The sequence below is a fragment of the Arachis ipaensis genome, chromosome B07 (genome assembly GCF_000816755.2).
Source record: "Arachis ipaensis cultivar K30076 chromosome B07, Araip1.1, whole genome shotgun sequence".
Classification (NCBI taxonomy): Eukaryota; Viridiplantae; Streptophyta; class Magnoliopsida; order Fabales; family Fabaceae; genus Arachis; species Arachis ipaensis.
Window position 1 is genome coordinate 26519504 of NC_029791.2, and position 10560 is coordinate 26530063.

At 34.3% G+C, this 10560-nt stretch overlaps 1 long non-coding RNA gene across 1 annotated transcript in view; it reads left to right on the plus strand.

The window, feature by feature from the left end:
• The window catches only part of LOC110264530, a 23268-nt gene that overhangs the window by 11241 nt on the left and 1467 nt on the right, over window positions 1-10560 (plus strand). Inside the window, exon 2 of the long non-coding RNA XR_002350711.1 lies at window positions 1295-1306. This is a non-coding gene — a long non-coding RNA (uncharacterized LOC110264530). The remainder of the gene's footprint in view (window positions 1-1294; window positions 1307-10560) is intronic.

Here is a 10560-nt window from a genome sequence, read left to right on the forward strand (position 1 = left end):
GTCAAGATATATATATATATATATATATATATATATATATATATATATTAAAATAAGCATATTTTCATAAACCAATAAAAGAATTGGCTAGGTATTGGAAGTAAATAGGTTCTAAATTGCACAGAATTTCCAAAAGAGAATGTTGAGAATGTTATATCAAATCAAAAATCATTTTATAAAGGCTTTAAGAATAATGTTGTAAATATAGTCAAGTAAGAGAAAGTACTTTAAAAAATATATTAAAATAAGCATATTTTCATAAACCAATAAAAGAATTGGCTAGGTATTGGAAGTAAATAGGTTCTAAATTGCACAGAATTTCCAAAGTTTTATATAGAGAATGTTATATCAAATCAAAAATCATTTTATAAAGGCTTTAAGAATAATGTTGTAAATATAGTCAAGTAAGAGAAAGTTAAATCACAACTTTAAAAAAAACTCGGAATAGGAGCTTAAAGGAATACACTGCATCAACAAGATCAAAGTTATACCAAAGAATACATGGATCAAGAAAAGAGTTTAAACAAAGAAAGGTAAACACACCAAGGACGTTAAGTAGACATATGTGACTAGAATCAAACGAGAAAGCATATGAACAGAAGAATAGGATTGGGAAAACATCAATTTACTCCCCAAAAGAAATAGCAATTGAGGATTCCAAAGTAAACTTATGAGAAGAAATCACATGACATCAGTAGAAACAAGGCACTTAACTGAGTAACTTCGAGAAATAGTTTCTAACATTCCCAAAACCCGCGACTCGCGTTATCTATGACTCACATATCGTCTATGATAACCCATCGATGCTTCCATATATATAATTCATTAGTGTTAAGCCGGCCAAACTGAATACCAAGAATTATGCAATGCAAGACTAATGGCATTAATCAATAGACCATCATGTGCATAAAGCTCTAATTCTCGTTATCTGAACGAGATCTATTACATGACAGACGCTCAGAGTATACAATTGAAGCATAGTCAGTCTATTCCTCAGGCTCTACAGGAAAGACCGCTCTGATACCATAATGCAACACCCTAACTATCAAAATGTCACGCTTCTGGCTGCGCCACTCTGATAGCTCAGGTATTACGACGTCTCTTATAATATTTAATACTAAAATATGAGCCTGTTTAAAATCTTAGACCGTATTTTTCAAAAACTTACATCCATACTTACATTGCAAATTGTAGTACTCACAGAGAATATATATAAATATATATACTCAAATATTTTTACAAGCATTACATAATCAAATTCCTATCCTTCTTATAAGAACTTGTAAGGATAAAGGCGAGGGAAAAAGTAACTACTACAATACATCATATAAACAGAAAACAGAATAAAATCTTCATGACTTCCTCGTCCATATCCTGAAAGGGAAACACCTGTAGGGGAGTGAGAACATCGTCCTCGAAAGGGTTCTCACTATAGGGTTGCAGAATTATTATAATAGGATACGTGAAAATAAAATCTGTTTTTAAAGTACAGTGATTGTTACCCATCTTATGTATCTTTTCAAAACCATAGATCCACATTCAAAATTCGAAATTCTTTTTAAAAGAGAAATCCATTAATTCTCCAAAAATCCAAACCTTTTTTAAAAGAGCTTTTCCTAGGCAGTATGAATGACCAAACTATTCCAAGCATAGGCTCATTAAGTCTATGCTGAACCAGTTTAGTTTTTCATACTTTACTAAACTAAAAACACAAACCATTCACGACCTTTGGCCCATCACATAATCAATCACAGCCATAGGCCCAAACATTTCAATCAATAGTCAATCTACCATAATCTAACCAATTTTCAGTCACAAACACAAGTAACAAGGTTCAAACACAATCAAGCAGTTATATCAAGTAGAGCAATTAGCAATTAGACATAATTATTCACGTAGGCAAACCAATTACAATATGCACACCCAAACAATATCACGTAGATGCATATGATGAATATCTGTCCTATGGCTGATGAGTCTCATCTGTCGGTTATCAAGCCAACCCGACAAGTCCGGTTTTCTAAACCCTTGGACTGTCCTCCGACGTGCATTCCTATGAGTCTATGCATAGCTTTTTCTCATATATATGTATATAAAATCGCTCAATGGGATACCATTCCCGGAAATTTATACGTGTCCGGTTACCCTTACGTTGTAGGGTCAACAGAGTATCGAGTCTCAACCTGGAACACGTGGTGGCAAGCCACGGTAATTTACCCAGGGAAACTCGTATCTCAGATAAAAGAAGTGCAAAAGACACATATTCATTCATCATCATTTTCGCACTTCATTAACACTTCATATCAAATCAAAAATAACACTTTTTTCCATATATCACTTTCTTCTCAAATCACTTTTCTGTAAAAAACAAAATTAAATTTAACTCTGTCTTAACTTCAATAATCCTCTTTTCTCAAATCGTTTCAAGCTTATAAGCCACCTTTCTCAAAAGTAAATTTCCTTTTTCAAAACAAGCCACATTTCCACAACATCCTTCTAAAACTCCCAAACAACTCAGAAATCATGCCAAATTAAAAATTCCTTCTGAAAGATTCAAAAATCATTCATTATAACACCGGATTTGGTAATGAAATTCCTCAGCAGAGTCTCAAGACGTTAGGGGAGAATAACCTAACTCATTTCCTCGAATTCATTTAAAATCTTTAAAACCTTAGCTTCTTGATTTGAATAACTAAAAATAGAGTTTAGGCCAAACCGAGTCGTGTAATCAATTACTCCGAACACATTTTCAAAACCATTCCTTTTTACTTAAACCAAACCAATTTCAATTCCATGATTAAATCCGGAGCATTTCCAATTGCTCAGAAATCGTTTTAGTTTTGCAAAACTCAAAATTTAAAGAATACTTTAAACATTTCCTAAGATATTGTAAAATGAGACTTGTCAATTGAAATTCACGTTCCTTCAAAGTCACTAAAACTCCTCCAATTGAAATCTTCAAGCCAATTTCTAGAAATATAAACCCTTTTCATATTTAAAACAGCCCTTAAACATAAATTTCTTCTAAATGATTCGCTCCCAAAAGAGATAGAATATTTTTCTTAAGAAATTAGGCTAAATCATAATTCTCTTTTCAATACCTCATTTCAAAACATAATTTAAAATGTTCTTAAACAATTCAAATGAAATAATAAAAGTCATAAACTCATAATTTTCCAAAGAACATTTCAATAAAGTCTCCGATTTTATAGGAATTTTGCCAGCACCTCCCCTAAAACTTGGACTTTGCCACCCTCTCCGGGTCCCGACCAAACCAACCCAAAATCAAATTGATTTCAACAATCAAACTCTTTTCGAAAATTTAAGGAAACAGATTCAAAAACCGTCTCTTTAACAAAACCAACAATAATTCAATCAAATAGACAATCATTATCATTCAAAAATAGCTAGTCGATGTATGATGTATAAGACTTATACAATCTCTAAAAAGTGTAATTCTCTCATCAATATCTAATTATAACAATTCTAAATATAAAATTGAGTTTTTAGAAAGAAATCCCTACCTCGAATAATCAAAACCCATAAACCAAATGCATCAAGAAACCCTTTCTTTTCGCCTCGCAATTAGTGGTAGCTGCAACCTCAGCTCCAAACCGCTTACGCAGGAACTATAACAACACTAATAACAAAATAGAATAATCGAGACTCAATCTTATAGCAATTAACGCCGCAAAACCTCAGCGTAAGGTAACAAAATAATGACTAAAGGGCTTTTTGAAATAGAAACGCTTACCGTAACCGAGAAGAAATAACTGAGACAAGTAGCGGCAGCTCCGGTGTTGGTGTACAACAGAAAACTTGCGGTAACCCTAAATCTAGCATAACAACCTCATCAACACGCTCATGGTAACAATGCACTTAACGAACAGGGAGATTTAGAAGCAAGGTTAGAGCTTACGAAGACAGAGGATTCAGAGAAGCGGCAGTTTTCGACAGCAGAGGAGGCGGAGGCAAGGCGCGACTACACCCAACAATAGCGACAGCATGGCGGTTCGGCGTTGATGGAAGCACCACGGTAATGCAGCAGAGGCAATGGCAGATCTGAAGACGATGACAACGCGGTGGTTGTAGCGGTGTTCGAGCTTCAGCGGTAAGGACGACAACGGCGCGGACCAAAGGTGGCGGCGACAGCGACGAGGATGAATGGGACAACACCCCCTTTGTCGATCTCTCTCTCATTCCATGGCTCTGCTCCTCCCTCCCATGGCTTTGGTTCACACTTCCTCTCTCTTAACGGCAACACGACGGTGCGGCAGCAGTGATGCCCGCCGGCGCCGTCCTCCCTCTCTTCTCCTCTTTCCCCTCGCAATCTTTCCCCTCCGTTTCTTTCTGTTCCTTCGTTCTCTCTTCCGTCTCCCTTTTCTTTTTTTTTCTTTCATTTTACCGTGTGTGTGTGTGACAGGTGAGGGCAGGGTGAGAGGTGGTGAGGGTGAGTGGCGGTGAGGGTTAGGATAAAATTAGGTTTTTGTTTGGTTAGAGTTAGGATTGGATTTAGGGATTTTTGATAAAATTAGAGTTTGGTAATTTTAATAAAATTAGGGTATTGTTGTAAAACAACTAAATAAATAAATAAAGAAGATATAATATAAAATAAAGAAGTGTTGATAGAAGACTCTAGCATTAATATAATTAGCTCAATAAAGATGATTCATATATTTATATATAGTAACGAAAAGAGAGAGAGAGAGAGAGAGAGAGAGAGAGAGAGACTATGTATAAAGAGAGAGAATGATATTCTATTGCTTCTATGAGTATATTTCATTTGCCTCGTACATGTTTTTATAGGCAAATAAAATTTGCTTTTTCAAACCTCATTAATTTCCTTCAACATAAAGACTTGCTCCTCTCAACATAGGAAATTGAATTGCTCATTAATGGACATCCATTCTTATCCATAGCATCCTCGTCACAACACTCCCCTTGGATGTCCAGTTAGGATTATGCCTCGTTAAAACCTTACTAAAGAAAAACCCAGTGGGAAAAAACTTTAGTGAAGAAAAAAGAGTACAAAATCCATTGTGATGGGGACTGCCTCATTAAAAACCTTGTCAAGAAAAATCCAATGGGAAAAAACCTGACCAAGAAAAAAAGAGTACAGTCTCCCCCTCTTGTCGACATCATTTAATGTCTTGAAATCGGCGCATCCCAATCTCATGTACCAATATTTCAAAGGAGGATTTTGGGAGTGACTTTGTAAATAAATCTGCTAGATTGTCACTTGGGCGGATCTGTTGGACATCAATTGTCCCTTGATTTTGAAGATCATGAGTGAAGAAGAATTTGGGGGAAATATGCTTTGTTCTATCACCTTTGATATATCCGCCTTTAAGTTGAGCAATACATGCTGTATTATCTTCAAACAGGACAGTTGGAGCTATCTTCTGATCAACCAGTCCACATGATGACGGAATATATTGGATTAAACTCCTTAGCCAAAAACACTCGCGACTAGCTTCATGTATCGCTAGTATTTCGGCATGATTAGAGGATGTTACAGCAATCGTCTGTTTCGTGGACCTCCATGATATAGCTGTACTACCATATGTGAACAGGTATCTTGTTTGAGATCTCCTTTTGTGTGGATCAGACAGATATCCAGCATGTGCATAGCCAACTAATTGTGTGGCTTGGATCCATAGGGATAAAACAATCCCATGTCAACCGTTTCATGAAGATATCGAAAGATCTGTTTGATTCCACTCCAATGTCTTCTGGTTGGAGAGGAACTATATCTTGCTAGTAAATTCACAGCAAATGATATATCAGGTCGTGTATTATTAGCAAGATACATTAGTGGGCCAATAGCACTAAGATATGGTACTTCAGGACCAAGGATATCTTCATTGTCTTCCTTAGGACGGAATTGATCCTTTTCCACATCCAAAGATCTTACGATCATTGGGGTACTCAAGGGATGTGACTTATCCATATAAAATCCTTTCAAGATCTTATCTGTGTATGTTGTTTGATGAATAAAGATCCCATTTTTTATATGCTCGATCTGCAGGCCGAGACAAAATTTAGTTCTTCTGAGATCTTTCATCTCAAACTCTTCTTTTAGAGTTTTTATAATTGTTGGAATCTCTTCAGGAGTTCCAATGATATTTAAATCATCAACGTACACAGCAATTATAATGAATCCAGATGAAAACACACGGGCAGATATCATCATTCTTGAATCCATTTTTGGCTAGATACTCAGTAAGACGATTATACCACATTCGTCCAGATTGCTTTAAACCATATAAAGATCTTTGCAATTTGACTGAGTATAACCCTTGTGAATATTCATTAGATGGTTTAGATATCTTTAGTTCTTCAGTAACTTTCATATAGATATCACAATCTAATGAACCGTATAAATAGGCTGTTACCACATCCATTAAATGCATATGCAGTTTATGATATGCAGATAAACTGACCAAATAACGCAATGTTATCACATCCACTACAGGGGAATATGTTTCTTCATAATCTATACCGAGCCTTTGTGAAAAACCTTATGCCACAAGTCGGGCTTTGTAGCGCACAACTTCATTTTTTTTGTTTCGTTTTCTCATAAATACCCATCGGTATCCAACAGGTTTTACATCTTCTGGTGTACGGACTACAGGTCCAAAGACTTCACGTTTTTCAAGTGAGTCTAACTCAGCCATCATGGCTTCTTTCCATTTTTGGCCAATCATTTCTTTGTCGACATTCTTCGACTGATCTTGGCTCAAGATCCTTACTTTCATGCATGATATTTAATGCCACATTATATGCAAATATTTCATTGACAATTGTCTTATTTCGGTTCCATTTCTCTCCTGTAAAGACATAATTTATCGAGATCTCATCATTTTCACAATTTTCAGGTACCTGAACGTCTTCTGGCGTTAAAACTATATCAGAATTTTGGACAATTGCAGGTGTCTTTACTATATCTTTTTCAATAGGAATAGTATTAACCTTTTTTCTCTTTCGAGGATTTTTGTCTTTGGAACCAACAGGCCTACCACGCTTCTGGCATGAATTTGCTTCAGTGACTACTTGTCCTACTGGGACATCAATTCGAATTGGGGCATTTTCCGCTGGTATATAAGATTTGGTTATCCTCTTTGTATCGAAAAACATCAGGCAATTCATTTGCTATTCTTTGCAAATGTATAATATTTTGAACTTCTAGTTCACATTGCCCTGATCGAGGATCTAAATGCATCAACGATGATGCATTCCAATTAAGTTCCTTTTCAGGAAGCTTATTTTCTCTCCCTAATGTTGAAAATTTTGATTCATCAAAATGACAATCCGCAAACCGAGCTTTAAATACATCTCCAGTTTGTATCTCAAGATACCTCACTATAGAGGGAGAATCATATCAACATATATTCCCAATTTTTTTTTGGGTCCCATTTTGGTGCGATTAGGTGGTGCAATGGGAACATATATCGCACACCCAAATATTCTTAAATAGAAAATATTTGGCTGCTGGCCAAAAGCTAATTGTATAGGAGAGAACTTATGGTAACTCGTTGGCCTCAATCGAATAAGTGCTGCGGCATGTAAAATAGCATGCCCCCAAACCGAGGTTGGGAGATTTGTTCTCATAAGTAAGGGTCTAACAATTAATTGGAGGCGTTTAATAAGTGATTCTGCTAACCCATTTTGTGTGTGAACATAAGCTACTGGATGTTCAACACTTATTCCATTAGCCATATAATAAGCATCAAAAGCTTGGGAAGTAAATTCACCAGCATTATCAAGACAAATTGCTTTGATTGGATTTTCTAGAAATTGTGCTTTTAATCGAATAATTTGAGCCAGTAATCTCGCAAACGCCAGGTTGCGAGAAGATAATAAGCACACATGTGACCATCTCGAAGATACGTCTATCAGGACCATAAAATATCTAAAAGATCCACATGGTGGATGAATAGGTCCACATATATCACCTTGAATCTTTTCGAGGAATTTAGGGGACTCAAATCCAATCTTTACTGGTGATGGCTTTAAAATTAACTTCCCTTAAAAACATGCAGCACAACAAAATTCACTAGATTTAAGAATCTTCTGGTTCTTTAGTGAATGTCCATGAGAGTTTTCAATAATTCTCCTCATCATGGTTGTTCCCGGATGACCCAATCTATCATGCCAAGTTATGAATTTATTTGGGCTAGTAAACTTCTGGTTTACAATGGCATGTGATTCAATTGCACTAATCTTGGTATAATACAATCCAGATGAAAGTGAGGGTAACTTTTCTAATATAACTTTTTTATTTAAATCATGAGTTGTGATACATAAGTACTCATGATTTCCCTCATTCATAGTCTCAATATGATATCCATTTCAGTGAATATTTTTAAAGCTCAACAAGTTTCTTCGAGACTTGGTAGACAATAGTGCATTATTTATTATGAATTTTGTTCCTTCAGGAAACAAAATTATAGCTCTTCCGGAGCCTTCTATCACATTGTCCGAGCCAATAATAGTATTAACATACTCTTCTTTTGGCACAAGATGGGTAAAATATATATCACTTTTAAGAATAATGTGCGAACTTGCACTATCCGCAAGGCAAATATCTTCAGAATATGTCCTTGCCGTTTTTCTTCAAAAATAAATGATAATAATAATAAAATGAGTAGAAGTACATGCACAGTAAAATTATTCACATGAATACTTAACAAATACATACACATATCAAACTATTCCATCATTGATCAAATAGCCAATATTTCCTTCCGAATCCTTAAAGAAATTAGATACATCATAATGAGTGGTGGAATTTTCATCATTTGAAACAAAATTTGTTTCCTTTCCTTTGTCATCCTTTTTCAAGGATGCTTGATAAAGATCAACTAGGTGCCTTGGGGTACGACAGGTACTTGACCAATGACCCTTTCCACCACAACGGATGCATTTATCCTCAATTGATTTACTTTACCCATTGTTTCTTTCTTTATCCCACTACTGGTGAGATCTTTTCTTGTGAATATAATTCTTCTTCCTTCCATAATTTTTTTTATTACCAAAATCTTGCCATTTACCTCTTCTGGGGTTATGATTTGCCGCATTTGCTTCAGGAAATGGGGTGGCGCCAGCTGGGCGCGCTTCATGATTTCTTAAGAGCAACTCATTGTTGTGTTTAGCAACAAGAAAGCAAGAAATTAGCTCAAAAAAATTTTTAAATCCTTTTTCTCGATATTGCTACTGCAGGAGCACATTCGAAGTATGAAAGGTCGAGAAAGTTTTCTCTAACATATCGGGCTTGAGGAAGTATCACCGTCTTTTGATGATTGTACCTTTCTTCAAGGTCTTTCCACATATCTGCAAGATCTTTTAATGTGGGATATTTATTTTTCAATCATAAGTCAAGATGACGATGAAAGAAAATCATGGCCTTGACTTTATCCTTCTGGGATGCATTATTTTTAGCCTTAATGGTATCTCCAAGATCCATTGAATCAAGATGGATTTTAGCATATAGTATCCATGGTAAATAATTGTTTTCAAATATATCAAAAGTATTATATTCAAGATGAGAGAGTTTCGACATAATGAAAATTTGTTACCTGGAGTCTTCCTAAAATTTCTTTAGAGTTTCGTGCTGATAACGTGTTGTAAAATAACTAAATAAATAAATAAAGAAGATATAATATAAAATAAAGAAGTGTTGATAGAAGACTCTAGAATTAATATAATTAGCTCAATAAAGATGATTCATATATTTATATATAGTAATGAAAAGAGAGAGAGAGAGAGAGAAACTATGTATAAAAAGAGAGAATGATATTCTATTGCTTCTGTGTGTATATTTCATTTGCCTCGTACATGTTTTTATAGACAAATAAAATTTGCTTTTTCAAACTTCATTAATTTCCTTCAACATAAAGACTTGCTCCTCTCAACATAGGAAATTGAATTGCTCGTTAATGGACATCCATTCTTATCCATAGCATCCTCGTCACAACAGGTATGTTGTATTAATTTGAAATCTAATTTAATCCCTTAAAATTACTTTGAAAATTTTATTTATTATATTAAATTATTAATTGACTTTCAATCAAGTATTTTAATTTAAAATATACAATAATACTTTATTAATAAAATTTAAGATATTAGATTCTAAAATCTCAATTATTTAAAATAAATCATATAAAATTCTTATTCTTCTACAACTGTTAAGTTTTGTAATTTAAATATAAAAAATTATTCAATATTATAAGATTAAGTAAAATTTCTAATTTAACTATCAAAGCTTGATTGAATTACTTTTAATAAAATAATTTCTGAAAATAAAATCTCTAATGAATAAATAAATTGAAATTAACTCGCAATAAGATTTTCCTAAAATTTTGGGTCTTACATTACGACTTTTGTTTTAAACTTTCCTTCAAAGGCTTCTCGTTATAAAATTCCATTCAACTATTATTATGTATATATTTTATTTTAGAGGTCGTAATACCTCGCCACCTCAACTTTACGACTAAAGCGTAAAGTTCTGTGTCATAGGGTATTACAATTAAAATTTTTAAAACTTTGAACTTTATTTAT